The following is a 20,105-nucleotide window of genomic DNA, read 5'->3' as shown; positions in this document are numbered from 1 at the left end:
GATCCGATTTGAGCCAATCTAGTTGCATTCGATCCGGTTTGGTGCCCCATACTGCACTATTGAATTGTTTGAAGATCCGATAAGTAGTTCAAAAGTTACGTATAAAAAAGTGCCAGAGTTGCGAATCGGATCTCACATAAATGCATGTAAACTATGTCCAGACCCATCACCCGACCCATCGTTGGTTAGATCATCAAAAGACCTTTCCAATGAGTCCAAAACATTGAAGATCTGGCAACCCTGTCTCGAGTTATGACCACTTAAGTGATATTTATGTACTTTTTTGAAGCCGGATCTCACTTAAATGTATGTAAACTATGTCCGGATCCATCATTCAACCCATCGTTGGATAGGTAATCGAAAGACCTTTCCAATGAGTCCAAAACATTGAAGATCTGGCAACCCTGTCTCGAGTTATGACCACTTAAGTGATATTTATGTACTTTTTTGAAGCCGGATCTCACTTAAATGTATGTAAACTATGTCCGGATCCATCATTCAACCCATCGTTGGATAGGTAATCGAAAGACCTTTCCAATGAGTCCAAAACATTGAAGATCTGGCAACCCTGTCTCGAGTTATGACCACTTAAGTGATATTTATGTACTTTTTTGATGCCGGATCTTACATAAATGCATGTAAACTATGTCCAGACCCATCATTCAACCCATCGTTAGTTAGATCATCAAAAGACCTTTCCAATGAGTCCAAAACTTTGAAGATCTGGCAACCATGTCTCGAGTTGTGACCACTTAAGTGATATTTATGTACTTTTTTGAAGCCGGATCTCACTTAAATGTATGTAAACTATGTCCGGATCCATCATTTAACCCATCGTTGGATAGGTAATCGAAAGACCTTTCCAATGAGTCCAAAACATTGAAGATCTGGCAACCCTGTCTCGAGTTATGACCACTTAAGTGATATTTATGTACTTTTTTGATGCCGGATCTTACTTAAATGTATGTAAACTATGTCCGGATCCATCATCCAACCCATCGTTGGATAGATCATCAAAAGACCTTTCCAATGAGTCCAATACATTGAAGATCTGGCAACCATGTCTCAAGTTATGACCACTTAAGTGATATTTATGTACTTTTTTGAAGCCGGATCTCACTTAAATGTATGTAAACTATGTCCAGATCCATAATTCAACCCATCGTTGGATTGGTAATTGAAAGACCTTTCCAATGAGTCCAAAACATTGAAGATCTGGCAACCCTGTCTCGAGTTATGACCACTTAAGTGATATTTATGTACTTTTTTGAAGCCGGATCTCACTTAAATGTATGTAAACTATGTCCGGATCCATAATTCAACCCATCGTTGGATTGGTAATTGAAAGACCTTTCCAATGAGTCCAAAACATTGAAGATCTGGCAACCCTGTCTCGAGTTATGACCACTTAAGTGATATTTATGTACTTTTTTGATGCAAATGTATGTAAACTATGTCCGGATCCATCCGAGTTGCGGCTGAGGACACAAGCAAAGGCCAGCAGAGCCAACCAAGACCCCTACACAATCCCCCTTCCCATCCCACACCTTGTCTTTAACATCAATCCCTTCCCTACTAACCCCGAGTAGGCCGCGGGTAATCGGCTCCCCTCCCACTAACATTTACACACAAGATCCTCTGTAATTATTAAGTTTTTTGTAATTACAAAAGCCGACTCGGTCCTAACCAGGTCCCAGTACCGAAAAGGACCTAATAAAAATAATTTTATGAAAAAAAAAATATATATATGTCCGGATCCATCATTCAACCCATCGTTGGATAGGTAATCGGATGACGCAGTATTATTTATTTACACCGTCTTCGACTGAGGTCGCACAGACTGAATAACTTAAAACTAATCAAAAGACCTTTCCAATGAGTTTAAAAAATTGAGTGATATATATGTACTTTGTTGATGCCGGATCTCACTTAAATGTATGTAAACTATGTCCGGATCCATCATCCAACCCATCGTTGGATAGGTAATCGAAAGACCTTTCCAATGAGTCCAAAACATTGAAGATCTGACAACGCTCAGTCTCAAGTTATGACCGCTTAAGTGACATTTGTGTATTTCTTTATTGAGAAACAAGCCTTACCCGACAAACTTCGTTCTGCCTTTTTTTCGTTTGTTGACGTTTTTAACGTTTTTGCTTCTTCAGCCTCCTGTGATCTAAATTTGATTTTACGTAACTTTCTTCATATAATCTGCAGATTTTCCGGAATCGGTTCCAGAGTGGCCAAAGTTATAACTTTTTGGCGTAAGAACCTTCCTTGGACTTATACGAACCCAACGCAACAAATATCACCTCGATCCGACGTTCCGTGTTGAATTGATTCGCGTTCGAACAAAACCGTCGAAATTTTTTATATATATAGATAGAAGTTAGATAGAAATTGTGTCCAAACCCATCATATCACCAAATGTTGGTGAAAAGTGAGGAAGGCAACAACCACATAGGTGGATTAAGTTAGTTTTTATTTTAATTTTTGTATTTATTTCAACCGGCGGTATGCACAAAGAAGCCATATTAGTTTGTTCATATAATTTTCCATACAAATCTGGCAGCTGTCCATACAAAAATGATACATAAAAATTCAAAAATCTGTATCTTTTGAAGGAATTTTTGGATCGATTTGGTGTCTTCGGCAAAGTTGTAGATATGGATAAGGACTACACTGAAAAAAATTAAACAATTTTTTGGTAATTTTTAATTTCATTTCTTGTCACTAATACTTGATTTGCAAAAAACACTATTTTTTAATGTTTTATTTTCTGATATGTTTTAGGGGACATCATCAAATGCCAACTTTTCAGAAATTTCCAAAAATCGAAATATTGGTCGCAAAAAACGTTTCAACCTCATTTTTTGATATAGAATCGAATTTGCAGTCAAAAAGTACTTCAGTAAAATTTGTTAAAGTGCACTGTTTTCAAGTTATAGCCATTTACTTTCATTTTTTTTGAGAATGGTCGTAATATTGGATGTTTGGCCCTTTTGAAGTGTCAGTCTTGATTAAAAAAAAAAAATGAAAATATTGTATTCAAAAAAAAATTCACGAGTGTTTCATAACTTAACATTGTTTGGGTGGGACTTAAAAAACATCAATTATCCAGTTTTAATATCTTTGCATGGAAATATCTCAGCAACTAAAGGCTGCAGGGTGGCCACTCAAGTCGGGAACTCCGGAAAGTCGGGAAAAAGTCAGGAATTCGCCAAAATCCGCAAAAATCGGGAATTTGTTATTTTTTGTCAAAAAGTCGGGAATCCCAAGCTTACTTAAGTTATGTTCTAACTCTTGAATAATATTGTCATATTTTGTACAATTTTCAAATTAAATTCACTAAATTTTTCTTAAGTAACTTATTTTAAATTTAAAGTTCCTTTCACTATTTCAATCTTTTTCAGAATGAAAAGACCATTTCAAACATTGAAAATCCTAATAAATATATTATATATTATATTGCATTTAACAGACTTTGTCAATATTTTGTATTGAATCAACAGATTTTTACTTAATTTTGTAAAAATAAACCTAAATATAACAATTATGACCAGCATAAAGTGATGATTCTGTTTTAATATTGAGTGAATACCTGAAAGTAGATTCCAACAAAAGTTTGGCAATTTTTTTTTGTGGAAAAAAAAACATTGAGTAAATGACTATATTTTTTCCAAAGGAACTTTTTTTAGGAGCATGGGTAAATTACTAATGATTAAGCGAGATTTTCAGTTTTTGGAAAACTTCAAAATCGAATAAAATCCAATCGTTTTTCGTTCTGAATGAAAAAATTGAAAAACTTTATTACGTTATGTAAGATGAAAAAAACATTTAAAAGGAAAAAAAAATATTTTTTTTGGTTTAAATTATTGTGAATATGTATGTTTAAAGCATTTGTATCTTCAAAAATTTTGCATCAAGGAAGTTGTAAAACATGGAATCTTATCAAACGTAATTTTACTTTGAAAAAAATAAAACAGTTAAAAACTGACAACTGGATAAATCAGATCCAAATTTACAAACTTTAGAAGAAACCAAACAAAATTTTTTTTTGTACGAATTCCTTGATATTTTTTTCTAATTCTTTGAAATCATGTAGCACTCTTTGATTTTAAATAATATAAAATTGAGAATAAAATTTTGTATTAAATAATCTATAACTTTTTGCCATTTCGAGTTGAAATGAAGTATCAAAAACTATACGTTCAGATTTTAAAATTAACATTGAAATTTTAAGTATTTTAAAGCTTTCAGTTATTTTTCAAAGACTATTATTTGTTTAAGTTTCTATTCTGAATTAAAATAATGAGTGCTTAAATTTTTAAAGTATATTTAGGAGTTTGTTGTTGAGTTTCTTCTTCTATGAAAATTGTAAATAGTTTGATATTTTTAATTTGTTTCGATTTTCTCGATGGTTATTGAAAATAACTTTTTTTTTATAAAAAGTTTTTTGTTTGAAATCATTATTAAGATAAGAAACGCTTATTTTATGAATTTTTGGAAAAGTCGGGAATTTAAAATGGGATTTGAGTTATCACCCTGTAAAGGTTATATCAACAAACTTCAAAAAAGCTAAATATGGAGAATTTCAAAAATATTTTTTTCAAAGGTGGGCAAACATGGGCACCAATTTTTTAATTTTTTAAATTTCAAGTATTTTAAGTATTTTAAGTATAAGTACTTTGAGTATTTTAAGTATTTTAAGTATTTTAAGTATTTTAAGTATTTTAAATATTTTAAGTATTTTAAGTATTTTAAGTATTTTAAGTATTTTAAGTATTTTAAGTATTTTAAGTATTTTAAGTATTTTAAGTATTTTAAGTATTTTAAGTATTTTAAGTATTTTAAGTATTTTAAGTATTTTAAGTATTTTAAGTATTTTAAGTATTTTAAGTATTTTAAGTATTTTAAGTATTTTAAGTATTTTAAGTATTTTAAGTATTTTAAGTATTTTAAGTATTTTAAGAATTTTAAGTATTGTAAGTATTGTAAGTATTGTAAGTATTGTAAGTATTTTAAGTATTTTAAGTATTTTAAGTATTTTAAGTTTTTTAAGCATTTTAAGTATTTTAAGTATTTTAAGTATTTTAAGTATTTTAAGTATTTTAAGTATTTTAAGTATTTTAAGTATTTTAAGTATTTTAAGTATTTTAAATATTTTAAGTATTTTAAGTATTTTAAGTATTTTAAGAATTTGAAGTATTGTAAGTATTGTAAGTATTGTAAGTATTTTAAGTATTTTAAGTATTTTCAGTTTTTTAAGTATTTTAAGTATTTTAAGCATTTTAAGTTTTTTAAGTATTTTAAGTATATAAGTTTCTTAAGTGTTTCAAGTGTTTTAAGTATTTTAAGTATTTTAAAAGTTTAAGCATTTTATGCTGACTTCATGACAATATTTAAACCAAATAGTCTATTTCAAAAATGGGAGTTATCTGACATATACAACCAAAAAAGTCTGTATAGTCTCCAACAGATTTGACTAAGCTAAAATTATTCGGAAGTCTTCTACGAAATTAATTCTGAAAGCATAACAACTTTGCACGAGATAATGCATCATTTAAATCGTTATCATCCATCGCAACTCAACCCCCCCAAAAAATAAAACAAAAACAAAACTCGTCAAACTTTGGCCAACCCCGCCAATTAGTATTCCATCAGCCGCCCTCCATCGCGCCAATTCGCGCAGTCAACTTTTCGACGGCTAATGCCTTCATTTTTATCAACAGTTTGCCAGCCCTCTGACAGCGCGCTCTCAGTGTTTATCACTGTCAGCCAGGACCAGGAGCATTCGGGCCTCTGCTTCGATTATGTCACGTACCTGCCATAAATTGTCGTAGCATTTTTCGGGTCCCCCCCCCCTCCTCCCCACTTCTTTCCTCGTGTCCCTTTTGCACTAGAGGTTGTCACTTTTTCAGCATAATAGTCGATGGATAGAGGCAGCAACCTTGAAATTGCCAATATTGACTCATTCCATCACCGTTGAAAGTTGTTATTTATAATTATTTGAGAATTTTGAAAAACAAATCTAATAGATCACTAAATTTTGGGCGAAATAAATTTTCCGTGCACCACCTGTCAAAATTGCGCCCTTTTCAAAACGTAGTCAACCGGTGGAATAAATTTGATCACCCGAAAAAAAATCTGCTCGTTAAACGCTTGATGGCCGTTATCGATTAGATTGCTGAACGATATGGTTGCACACGAACGTAAATAAACATACGAACGCACACACACACATGCTCACATACACACGTGTACACAGTTTGCGAGTTTGCGGTTTTGGTGGTTTTTCGGTGTAAACACACGGACGAACACACACACACACACCAAACAGGCACCGATTTGTTCCTTACCACTTCCAAGCGGTTCAAAATGCTAGTTCAAGTGTGTGTCATACAGTGACAGTCACTGTTGAAAGATTTTGAATCATTAAATTTTGTTAAGTTTCTCAAATTTCTCGAAATACATTCTTTTTCCCCAAAAATTATCCATCTCCAAGCGAAACTTAGTTGAAGATACCGTGGAGATTTTCCCTTGTCCTCTTAAAAAAGTGGAGCGTCAACACTTCCCGTTTTCCTAATCCTTTTCCTTTTCCCTGAAGCGCAGTAGAGGTTGGAGCTTTAGTTATCTCCCAATTATCAATTTAAGGCAACCTGTTCTGGAAAATCATCATGCATACATGGCGAAATCCAGACTGCAATCCGCTAAAATCAACGTCCCCAAGCAAAGCAAAGCGAATTTAATAGATGTCCCTATTTTGGGCCTAATAAGTTAAGTTTCGACCTAACAAGCATATTTAAGGTTGTGTTTCTTATTGCAAGCTTATAATTGTTACTATGAGACTAACGTAATTCTCTCTCTGTTCCAACACTTTCGGCCCGCCCTTTGGTGGCAAACACGCGTTGCTTATTTTACGGTCGGTTGGCATATAATATTATTGCTCCTGCAGCGGACACATTTCGCGTTTAGCAAACCCCCCACCTCTTGCCCTTCCTATTCCAGCCCAAATTGTACCGGTTATTTAAGGAAAATTTACGAAGACAATTTTGATATCCTTCAAGATTTGGTCGTTTTAGACGAAAATGATTTATGAAACATTATGAAATTATCTTTTTGATAATTTATTTAAAAAAAAAAAACATTTTTATAAACAAAAACAACCTCAAAATGGTGCCACTTTCTCACGACAACGTTTTCTAGGAGGTGTAGGAAGAGTGAGCTGTTCAATTGCAGTAAATTGCATGCATCACGCCCATTTGGGGTGCACTCTCTGTTGCCTATACCTACCAGTGCTAGTGGAACAACTTTGCATATTTTATTACCACCGGTGCAAGCCCGAGCGCGAAGACCACATTTCGAAGAAAATAAGTTCGATGCCAAACGATAAGGAGCGTGTGTTGACGACGCGAGTGACAATTAAGTTAGGGGAGAGTGGTTTGATTGAAAATAAAATGTTTTTTTTTTCTCAAAGTTAGTTTTGGTATTAGAGCAACTCTATACGAAATCGGCCGATTTCGACCATTTTTATTTTTTGTATTTTTTTTATTTGGCTCAAACTTTGTGGGGGCCTTCCCTATGACCAAATATGCTATTTTGTGTCATTGGTTCACCCATACAAGTTTCCATACAATTTTGACTGCTGTCCATACAAAAATGGTATGTAAATATTCAAACAGCTGTAACTTTTGAGTGAATTTTCTGATCAATTGAGTTTTAGTAAAAAAAATGTTGATAAAAAAATCTGCAAATTTTTTTTTCGTGTACCTTTTTTTCTCAAAAGTCCTCAACAATACCTACAACTTTGCCGAAGACTCCAAAGTTGTAGGTATTGTTGAGGACTTTTGAGAAAAAAATAGGTACACGAAAAAAAAATTGCAGATTTTTTATCAACATTTTTTTTACTAAAACTCAATTTCCCAAAATATGTATTTTTTTATTTTCGAGATTTTTTGATATGTTTGGGCGTAATATTCAATATTTGGCCCTTTTAAAATGTTAGTCTTGATTTAATTTTTTTCAAAATATTTTTTTCGAAGAGATCAACAAATTTCACCAATGTTTTATGAATTAACATTGAAAATCGGACCATTAATTGCTGAGATATCGTCATAACAAAATTGTGGGGTGATTGGGTGAGACTTAGAAAACTTCAATTTTCGTGTTTCTTTTTCTTTAAGCCGCTGTATTTCAGCAACCAGAGGTCCAATCTTCAATGTCTCTTACACAATTTCATAGCAAATTTTCTGAACTTTTCAAAAAAAATATTTTTAGAAAGGGTCACTCATGGTCACTATTTTTAAAAATTGAAAAACTGCAAATATTTCTATAAAATCAAACTTTCGGTGGCTATATCTTGAAAACGGAGCCCTTTATCAAAAAATCTGTAAAGTACTTTTCGATTGCAAATTCAATTTTGCATTAAAAAATAATGTCAAACTTGTTTTTGCATGAAACTTCGATTTTTTCCAAAAATCACTATTTAAAAAAAAATCATTACTCGGCGGCAGATTTTTTGACCATGTTTCTCTATGGCTCAAAAGTTGCGGATTTTTGTCTCCTAAAACATATCAAAAAATCTCGAAAATCAAAAAATACCTATTTTGGGAAATTGAGTTTTAGTAAAAAAAAGTTGATAAAAAAATCTGCAAATTTTTTTTTCCGTGTACCTTTTTTTTTTCTCAAAAGTCCTCAACAATACCTACAACTTTGCCAACTTTGATCAGAAAATTCACTCAAAAGTTACAGCTGTTTGAATATTTACATACCATTTTTGTATGGACAGCAGCCAAAATTGTATGGAGACTTGTATGGGTGAACCAATGACACAAAATAGCTTATTTGGTCATAGGGAAGGCCCCTAAAAAGTTTGAGCCAAATCAAAAAATACAAATAAAATCCATTTCCGGTTTTGGTAGAGAATTGCTCATTGGTTTTTGTTGAAAAACAAATATTTTTTTTACAATGTATCTTTAAATTCTAAAAGGATTTTAAACCAAATTTGGTTTATTCGGTTTATTTGGTTTAATCTTCCAGTAATCTTCTAATTTATGAAATTTTATTTTTTGTATTTTTTTCGGCTTAACACTTTACGTGGTCTTTCATTTTGACCAAAAAAGGCATATCACATTATTGATTTGTTCGTTAGTCTACATCAAGAAAGAAAATTTTCTGATCAATGTGGTGTCCATTTTCTTGTTTCACTTTTAATCAAAAACATCGATAGGTGCAAAAATATATTTTTGGATATGTGTCCGAAAATTCAAAAAGACACCTTTGAGCTGAAAAAATGAAACTAATTTTTTTTGACAAGCTAAATTTTCAAAATTTTAAAGAAAAAACCTTCAAAAAATGCTTTATACACCATTACAGTTATGCTACTACCGAAAATATGCAAAATATCAATGAAATCATTAAAATATGTTTTTTTAAGTTTTATGTCATTTTCCAATCTGTGGTCCCAAATTCAAAATAACAGTCATGCCCCGGTTTTGCACTGGCCCGGTTATGATTCGTTCAGCTGCTTCAGTTAAGCACGGCCCAGTGCTTAACTGAAGCAAAGAGCTTTTGGGAATTACAATTGATGATTACATGAAGTTATAATAACATGAAAATTTTCACAAAAATACTTATTTTTCCTGTATTTTGAAAATGCAATGTTCTCGAAAAAATACTGAACATTATTATTTCTGCTATATGGGTATTAAATAATCGGTTTGTTTTAATTTATTTCGAAAGTGATAGCTGTAACGATATTTCTCAAAATAATTTATCAAACTCAAATAGGAATGAAAATTATCTTAATAATTATTGCAAAGTTAAGCAGTTTAATTATTAATATATATATATTCATATTTTTTAAATAACAAAATAAAAATATTTGATCCATAAAGACTATTTAAGTAAATTTTATTATTTTTCAATTAAAAAGCATGATATGAACCATTTGAAGAATTGTTCAGTTTTTTAGAAACTAACTAAATTTAGTAATATATGGGTCATTCCATCTCAACTGTGCACGAAAAAGTGCAAATTTGAAAATTACCCTCTCCGATCCTGCTCAAATTTGGCAGAGCTGTTGATACTATCAAAACATAGAATAATCCCGAATTTCATCCAAATCGGACCACCCCCTCCATTTTTGTACCTCCCCAAAAAATTGACTTTTTGGCGATTTTTGACCAAACCTCCTAGTTTCAAACGGCGATAGCTCAGGAACCACAAATCTCAGAAGGTCGGTCTTAGTCTCAATTTTGAAGGAAATTGGACGTAGAATCCATTTCCGTGATCAAAATTTTGATTAATTTATTTTTTCTACCTGTATTGCGCAATTGAAAACTTTAAACGGCCGTATCTCAAAACACCCCAACTTATTTTTTGATTTGACCTCACCATCGTGTTCCCGGCCAATTTTACATAAGAATCACTTATCGACAGAAATGAATATGTTTCGTTCCAGAGATATCGAATTTTAAAGTTTTGTGTTTTCTAGATTACCTACATCAGCTTCATTCGCCGCATCTGCTAGAAGCACACAGGCGAGCTGATCAATAACTGCTACCTGGTGTTCTGGGAGATGATTAATTTAATTTATATTTTTATAATTTAACGCAAATATTTATTCAAATGGCTAATAGGGGAAATTCTCGTTTGTTTGCCAGGTTAAGTTCTCGCTCCTAGTTTCATCCAATTTGCTCATTTTCACTATTTGAACAACAAAATTTGCAAAACTTTTGATAGAAACTTGCTTGTTCACTTCTCATTGAGCTATTTATCACTCGATTTCAGTTGAAAACGCTTTTAATAAGCTATGGCAACATTAGAGGAACGCTGAAATTAGATGCTGTTCCCCTACCTTGATCAATCTATTTTTGTGAAAGGAATATTTATTGGGTTATTTTGAATGCACCGTTTTTTACGTGTGGCTAATCGTTTTAGAGTACCTTCGAGGCCATGACTAGGGCCTTTGTCATGGGCGGTAGCAAAATAGTGCCATTCAGCAAAACCCCAAAACCTGCTTTATTATTATTATTATTATTATTATTATTATTATTATTATTATTATTATTATTATTATTATTATTATTATTATTATTATTACTATTATTATTATTATTATTATTATTATTATTATAGTTTATTATTGACACTTTGCCATAATTTGGCAAATCTGATTTATGGTTTAAAAGATTGATCATATTAAATCAATTTTTATATTGTGAGCCAGCTCCATTTGATTAAATGATGATTTTGGTCAAGGTACATTTAATAAAAAAAAATCCTTATACGTGAGGACAGCTGCCGTATTGTGTTCCAAGAATCTAAGAATTAAAGAAGAAAAAAAACTGTAGTTCGGACGGTGTCAAAATCATCGCAACTAAATTTGGGGAATTAGCCACTTTGCAGCAGATCAAACTTTGTTATTTTCTTAAATTTTGGTGGAGTATGAAAAGGATTTCTGGAAGGTATCCAGAAATCCTTTTCATACTCCACTAGAGTACAACGTATAAACAATTTTTTCATATGTTTTACTCAATAATGTATCGTGCACTTATTGTTCAGTGTTACTAACAAGATTTCATTTTCCTGCTCGCTTCGTCGGATTCCAATTCTGCCCTTAACTGTGTGTCGTTATTACTCTATCCTATGGGTTAGCACAGAAATTCACTTCATTATTTTTTTTGAGCAGATACACATTCGCGATTAAACTCCAGATTCCTACAGTGTTATACAGTTATTTTTTGCCCAATTTGATAAAGATTATTTATGATGAAATATTATTTCAATAAATGACCAGGTAGAAGTTATTGATCAGCTCGCCTGTGTGCTTCTAGCAGATGCGGCGAATGAAGCTGATGTAGGTAATCTCGAAAACACTAAACTTTAAAATTCGATATCTCTGGAATGAAACATATTCATTTCTGTCGATAAGTGATTCTTATGTAAAATTGACCGGGGAACACGATGGTGAGGTCAAATCAAAAAAATAAGTTGGGGTGTTTTGAGATACGGCCGTTTGAAGTTTTCAATTGCGCAATACAGGTAGAAAAAATAAATTAATCAAAATTTTGATCACGGAAATGGATTCTACGTCCAATTTCCTTCAAAATTGAGTCTAAGACCGACCTTCTGAGATTTGTGGTTCCTGAGCTATCGCCGTTTGAAACTAGGAGGTTTGGTCAAAAATCGCCAAAAAGTCAATTTTTTGGGGAGGTACAAAAATGGAGGGGGTGGTCCGATTTGGATGAAATTCGGGATTCTTGCATGCTTTGATAGTATCAACAGCTCTGCCAAATTTGAGCAGGATCGGAGAGGGTAATTTTCAAATGCTGTTCCGCTTCAGATGGAATGACCCATATTCATTCGTTGTAATACACATTTTGCTGCTATTTTATTTGAAAGGTTTTGTGGGTTTTGATTCAATAGAAATTCAAATAATTCAGCTGTGTTTCATTCAAAATAAAATGAAGAGTAATTTTTTATTTTTCAAATTACCTTTCAAACACATTTCAGATTTTTTTCTGAGTCCTGTTTGATTTTAACAATATTTGATTATTTGGGTGGATAATTCCCGTGAAAGATAAAAAAATACTCTATTTTTTGTTTTCTGTTCTCATTTTGAATTAAAAATTTCGATTTCGTTGCAAATCATATTATTTTTGCCTATTTATTTTAAATTAAGTTTTTGATAAGTGAGATGAAAATAATTTTACTCATTTTGGCTGAACAAAATTGTTTAATCTTGTTTTGATATGAAATTTAATAAAATGCAAATCAGCGAAAACTTTTTATCTTTACTATTATAATATTTAAAAAAATACACTTTGTTTCAAAATATATAAAGTGCTCATCCATAAACCAGGTGGAAACTTTTTTGAAAATTAGGAGAATTTTGTTTTTGTGTCACGTTCAAATTAAGTGAAGTTTTTTTTTGTTTACTGATGTCATTTAAACATAAGATTTTCAGAATTATTTTAACATTTTTCAAGTTCCGCGAAATTTGCGTGAAATTTGGTGTTTTGATATTGAGGTCCCCGTGAAATGTGCAATTTTCAAGCGTGAAAAATCACTAAGCCTAATTATTGGTATCAAATGATCGGGATTTTTTTTCAAACATATCGATAATAATAATATTTTTTGTGAAAAACTAAAAAAATCCCAAAACTACGTATTTTCGGAAAAATACTCGAAATTTAAGTTTTTTACAATTTGGGTATCAAATGATTGGGATTTTTTCATTAATTCCGAAAGTGATAACACGTTTTTGTGAAAATCCTCAACATTTTCATAAAACAACGAATATAAAAAATACACCAATTTTTTTACATTATAGGTATGAAATGATCGGGATTTTTTCAAACATATCGATGATAATAATATTTTTAATGAAGTACTCAAGATTTTACCAAAACTACGTTTTTTTTTAAGAAAATAACATAACACAAATTTTTGAAAATAGTAATTTTTTCACAAGATAAGGCCGTTACAAATATTTTTGGAAGTTTATGAAAAAATACACCAATTTTTTTTACATTATAGGTATGAAATGATCGGGATGTTTTCAAACAAATCGATGATAATAATATTTTTAATGAAATACTCAAGATTTTATCAAATCTACGTTTTTTTTAAAGAAAAATACTCAAAAGTTCAGTTTTTTACAAATGATCAGGATTTTTTCAAACATTTCGAAAGTTATTACAAAAAATTTTGAAAATAGTAATTTTTTCACAAGATTACGCCATTACAAATATTTTTTGAAGTTTATGTCCCTCGGCTCTGAATAAAGTCGATAGGGGGAGGGGGAGCAAAAAAAAATAAAAAAATATAAAAATTTAAATTTCAAGCCGAGATTTTACACCAACAAAGATACGTATTTTCAAAAAAAATACAAAACAATCATTTTTTTTCAGACAAAAATCCGATTAATTTTGAGTGTTGTTTTCAAAAGTACGTAGTTTTCTGAAAAATTTTAGTATATAAAAAAAATCTATCAAAATGTAAGTAAAATTCCCAATTATTTTATAAATATTTAAAAAAAAACCCGCCAATTTTTTTTTAAATACAAATTTTTGTGAAAATGTTGAGTAATTCATAAAAAATATTTTTAATCATGATTTCGGGTCTATAAATGTGTGATTTTTAATCAGAAATTGGTGAAGTTTTCTTCAGTGTCTGGTTAGTTCCACTATATAACGCACCACTTTAGTTAAAACTACAAAATAGAGAATAATCAACTACCAACTTTTTTTAAATGAAGATAGTCGAGCTTGACCATGACGTATAAAGGTAGAAAAAAGTTAACAAAAAAATAATTGAAAACGCTACATTATAAAAAAGTACACGATAAATCTGAAAATTAAAGTAGAAAAAATCAAGCTATTCCGTGTTTTTTTTTTTAAAATTATGATTTTTTCTACAAATTGGCATCACTGCCAAATAAATTATTACCAACTGAGAGAGTTGCTCCATAACAAAGTGAACATGACTTTTTCATAAATTTAAGGTTGTGCAAAACAATCATTCGCATAGATAAAACAGAAAACAAAAACATTCTAAACAGTTGATACCAATTTTGCATTAATTTGCGGAAGAGAACCTTTGTTGAAGCTCCAGGCGAAATTTATTTGCACAGTAAAAAATGTGTAAATTTTGAAGGTGTAAAATTTTAAGTTGTTATATTACATTTTCGATTTCGACTATAAAAAGGGGAAAACACTGGAAATTTGGAAAATTTACCAATTTTTAAAATACGACATTTTTTAAGACAAAAAAAATCTTGTTCGCAAAAGTAAAATTACCTTCATATTTTGTACTGTGTGGAGACACCGTGGAGATTATCCCTTGTCCTATTAAAAAAGTTGAGTGTCAACATTTCCCGTTTTCCAAGCCCCCAGGGGTTTTTGTTTGATTCCCAATCATCAATTCTCAAAAACACAATAAATACATGGCGAAATCCAGTCTGCAACCCGCATAAATCTCCTTCCCAATGAAAAGTGAGCAACTTTGTTGAAGTAACATTACTGCAAACTTCAAAAATAATTCTTTTAAAGTAAATTCAATCAGTGCCAACTCGTGTTTACTCGAAACTGTTCGAGTTCGCGCAGCGATTTCCATATTTCCATATTCTTAACGTGAAGCCACTGCAATCCGTCTGAAAATTCAAATTACCAACTGCCTGCCATGCGCAACAACTCCAGCAAATCTGTTCACAATGAACGAGGCACGGTAACGTGTTGAATCCTTTCTGCAGGAGGAGTTGATAGCAAAAACCCGAGTCTCACTTCATTTTACATTCCTTACACCGGGTGGAGGGAAGAAGGTAGCAGGCCTAGAAAATGTGACATTTTTACTGAATGATGTCGGGTTTTAACCCTCAATTGTCATTTTTTTTTATTTTTTTAGAATTAAAAAAATATGATTTTGTGAGTTAATTTTTTGTAAGCTTCTGTAGTTTCAGTAAAAAAAAAGTTAGTAACGCAATTTTTCGAGGGTTAAAACACAAAGTTGAGAAACCACCACCGCAAAGCGAACAATCGCGTGCGGAAATAGTTTAAAACATAATTAAACTGTTTCCCACAACGGTTTGAGAAACTTTCTACACCTCCTGTCTCCTGTTGACGGCAGAGTTGAGTGGGGGAGGTCGTCGGCCATAAAGAACCTCCCCCCTCCCCCGCTTAAAATGGGGCCTTTGGACCTCTGATGGTTGCTTATGGTGAAGCCTTTTCAGTGTTTTAGCAATTCTTTTTTTTTTTGGTTTTCAGAAAGATGAATGGCCCTAGCAGGGTGGTTTTAAGGGGGTGGAGGGCGTACTTGTTTCGTGTTTTCAGTAAATCGTAAGGACGTGCCCGGTTGAAGGCGTTCCGAGAGCCACCAGGTAAGTAATGGGTCCTTTAGGGGATTTTTTGAGCGGGGTTATTTATGGGTGCTCGCACTCACCCACACGCAACTTCGCCCTAACAAATAGTACCGTGACCAAAGGTGAGGCTGGTGAGAGCTAATGGACGGCGAACGTTTGACCCAAATTAAGGTTCAGACGCGAAACAAGGGCCATTGGACACGCAATTTGGCAGTTTTAGATGGGAGAAGAATTGATCAATGCTGGAGATCGATTTTTTTTTATCGATGTACCTAATTTGGACCTATCAAATTCTTAATTCATAATAGAGTCTAAATCAAAACAAATAGCTAATATCAACCCAATCGATAGCGCAAAACATGGAGGAAGCAGATCCCAGTTTGGTGTGGAACCTTCGGATACGGCAAACCCGTAACAAGCCAGGGAAGGTTGACAACCAGTCTCGGGCAAAAGTGCGCCCAAATATGGAAACCATCGCCGGCTGGGGCGCAATCTCTGCCTCCAAGGTCATTAACTTAAATTGGTTTTGGCGAGCACAACCAGAAGCGTGCGGTGTGGTTGTTCTTGATTCCGAAAGTGAGCTGAAGTGAGGCCCGGTTTGGGTGCAATTGTCCCATTGTTTGCCGTAAAAAGAGCAGGAAGTGTGCCGGTTTGGATTGTAATGAATTGTATAGTTTAAATATGATTGAACATTTGTTGGAAACTAGCGAAATGACAACTTGCTTCATAACAAGATTGAAATGTTAAAAGAATTCTCAGAGCAATTCTCTGAGATTTCGATCAAACATTTTTTTTTATATTTTCTTATCCGGCTGAAACTTTTTTGGTGCCCAAAGAATTCATTTTGCATCATTAGTTTGTCCATTTTTTTTTGTTTTAAAATGATATCTTAAAATTCGAAAATCTGTATCTTTTGATGGAATTTGTTGATCGATTTGTTGTCTTCGGCGAAGTTGTAGTTATGAATAAGGACTATACTGAAAAAAAATTATACACGGTAAAATTTTCTGGTGATTTTTAATTTCACTTTTTGTCCCTAAAACTTGATTTGCAAAAAACACTATTTATTTATTTTTATTTTCTGAAATGTTTTAGGAGACATCAAATGCCAACATTTCAGAAATTTCCAGGTTATGCAAAAAATCTTTGATCAAGTTATGAGTTTATTAATCATTACAGATTTTTTCCAAAAAATTAGATACAGGTCGCAAAATTTTTTCAAACTAATTTTTCGATGTGAAATTTAATTTGCAATCAAAAAGTACTTTTGTGAAATTTTGACAAAGTGTACCATTTTCAAGTTATAGCCGTTTTTGTGTAACTTTATTGAATATAGTTACAGTTTTTTTTATTTTTTTAAGTTAGTGCCCAGTGTTTGCTTACTTTTGAAAAAAAAAAATTGAAAAAAGTTGAGAAAATTCTTTATACTTTGCTCTTATGAATTTTGTGGATACGACTCTAAGAAGCTGAGATATTGCCATGCAAAGGAAAATTGTTGTTTTCTAAGTCTCACCCAAACAGCCCACCATTTTTCAATGTCGATATCTCAGCAAATAATGGTCCGATTTTCAATGTTAAAATATCAAATATTTGAGAAATTTTCCGATCTTTTCGAAAACAATATTTTCAAAATTTTCAAATCAAGACTAACATTTTAAAAGGGCCTAATATTGAATGTTTGGCCCTTTTGAAATGTTAGTCTTGATCTGAAAATTTTGAAAATATTGCTTTAGAAAATATCGGAAAATTTCTCATATATTTGATATTTTAACATTGTAAATCGGACCATAAGTAGCTGAGATATCGACATTGAAAAATGGTGGGCTGTTTGGGTGAGACTTAGAAAATATAAATTTTCCTGTTTTTAAACCTTTGCATTGCAATATCTCAGCAACTAAAGGTCGTATCAACAAAGTCCGAATAAGCAAAATATAGAGAATTTTCTCAGCTTTTCAAAAATATTGTTTTCAAAAGTGGGCAAACATGTGCACTAATTTAAAAAAATGAAAAACTTCAACTGTTTTCAAAAAAGTCACCTAAATATGATTTTAACTTGAAAACGGTGCACTTTATCAAAATTTCACTTAAGTACTTTTTGATTGCAAATTGGATTTTCCATCGAAAAATGAAGTTGAAAAATTTGTGCGACCAAAATTTCGATTTTTTCAAAAAATCAGTATTAATTAAGAAATGTATAACCCGGTCAATGATTTTTTGCACAACCTGAAAATTTCTGAAAAGTTGGCATTTTATGTCTTCTAAAACATATCAAAAAATAAAAAAATTAAAAATAGTGTTTTTTTGCAAATCAAGTTTTAGTGATAAAAAGTTAAATAAAAAAAATTACCAAATTTTTTCTACCGTGTATTATTTTTTTCCAGTGTAGTCCGTATCCATACCTACAACTTTGCCGAAGACGCCAAATCGATCAAAGAATTCCTTCAAAAGATACAGATTTTTGAATTTTCATGCATCATTTTTGTATAGACAGCTGCGAAATATGTGTGGAAAATTATATGGACAAACTAATAATGCAAAATTGCTTCTTTGGGCATTCCGAAAGCATCGCAAATGTTTTAGCCAGATTAAAAAATACAAAAATTAAAATTCTTAATAAAAATGACCGATTTCGTAGAGAATTGCTCTATTGGAACTACAAAATAAAATGCTGTTTGATGAGACTTAACAAAACATAAATTTTTATGTTTCTTTTTCTTCTATTCTCTGTATTTCAGCGTCCACAGCCCAAATCCTCAATATCTTTTAGCAAGTAACAGGGTGGCAACTCCAATCTTTGTTTTCGGATTTCAACTTTTTCCAGACTATTCTAGTACCTCAATTAAAAAAAAATTCTAACCCTAAAAAATGGATTAAAAAACTGTTTATGAAAAAGTAACCCGAACATAATTTCTAAATAAATTTAAAAAAATGTCAATTTTAGTAAAACGCAATGTACTTGAGGCATGGAATCACTCATATGTTTTACATGAAAAAATAAAACTGTCATTATTTTTACAAAAATCAGCTCCAAAATTCATGACATGTTAAAGTTCATTTTTAAAATTAGGGAAGAGTAAAGAAAACGGCAAAAAGTTAAAAATAACTTAACTTAAAATTAAATTATTAATTTTTATTCAAGACACGTAAGAAGACAGCTTTATTAAAAAAAAAAAATACACAAATCAAAATGGTTATAAATTACAAATAATTGTTATCCAATTTCTATTTTTATTTTGTGTATTTGTAGTGATTTAATTTTTAAAATCATTGTTGATTTATTAATTATGCAGTATTTTTTTTCTTAGATTTTAATCAAAATCCAGTTTAAAAAGAGTTCACGCTTTACCACTTATTAACTGCGAATTTTTCAAGATACAACATTTGTAAACATATTATTATTGGTCTAAATGTAAACAATATCGCCATTTTTATAATTTCAATACTTCTGCATTTGTCATTTGACACATGACATGACGTTCATCCGGTAAATTAAAATCAACATTTATCTATTTTTTTTCGTTTTGACATTTTTTTTTGTTCAAAAAAGCTTCCAATGAATTACAATTCAAATTACAAATCAATAACACCAAACTAAATCAATTTAAATAGTTTAAGAAAACTTAAATTGGTTTTGTTCAGTGCTCAAAACGAATTTAGTATAATGTTATAGAAAAGTGAATCACGTATCAAAAAATTATAAAAATTGTTCAAGAAAATAACTTTCAAACGAGTTTTTTGGGATAACACACTTTTTCAGACTTGTTGAACAAATTCCCGATTTTTTCCCATTTTTTATGCGGATTTTTGCGAATTCCAGACATTTTTCCGACTTTCCAGACTCGGGTGGCCATCCTGCTAGCATAGGCAATTTTATTGGTTTTTTTTTTAAGTTTTGAAACAGAAACTCATGAATGGACGGACACTGATTGGTGCACGACGAACTCTGCCAATTGAGTGGTGTTTTAAGAATTTTAGGTTTACGATTCAAATTGATTTGCTTTATGTGGCTTTGCGTTCGATTGAAGTGGTTTGACGATGACACAAAACGTCAACTCAATCGTGTTGGTTGTGAGTGCTAAAATAGGTGTGCAATGAGGGGGGATTGTGCTGGTTTTAAGTACTGTGGAGGGATGCGGCCAACTGCCGCATGAAGAGAGGCAGCTTCCTTCTAGGTTCTTATGTTAGCGGCTGCATCTGTTTGTGCGGAAACGAGACCGGGAGCGGTGGCAGCCCTGTGATTGCTAAA

At 31.8% G+C, this 20,105-nt stretch overlaps 1 protein-coding gene across 3 annotated transcripts in view; it reads right to left on the bottom strand.

Annotated features, from left to right (window-relative positions):
* The window catches only part of LOC6054510 (protein tweety-2), a 142,185-nt gene that overhangs the window by 53,063 nt on the left and 69,017 nt on the right, over positions 1-20,105 (bottom strand). The gene's annotated exons all lie outside the window — the stretch shown is intronic.

The sequence above is a fragment of the Culex quinquefasciatus genome, chromosome 3, assembly GCF_015732765.1.
Source record: "Culex quinquefasciatus strain JHB chromosome 3, VPISU_Cqui_1.0_pri_paternal, whole genome shotgun sequence".
Classification (NCBI taxonomy): domain Eukaryota; kingdom Metazoa; phylum Arthropoda; class Insecta; order Diptera; family Culicidae; genus Culex; species Culex quinquefasciatus.
Note: the sequence above shows the minus strand (reverse complement) of the source record. Positions and strands in the feature narration are given on the sequence as shown.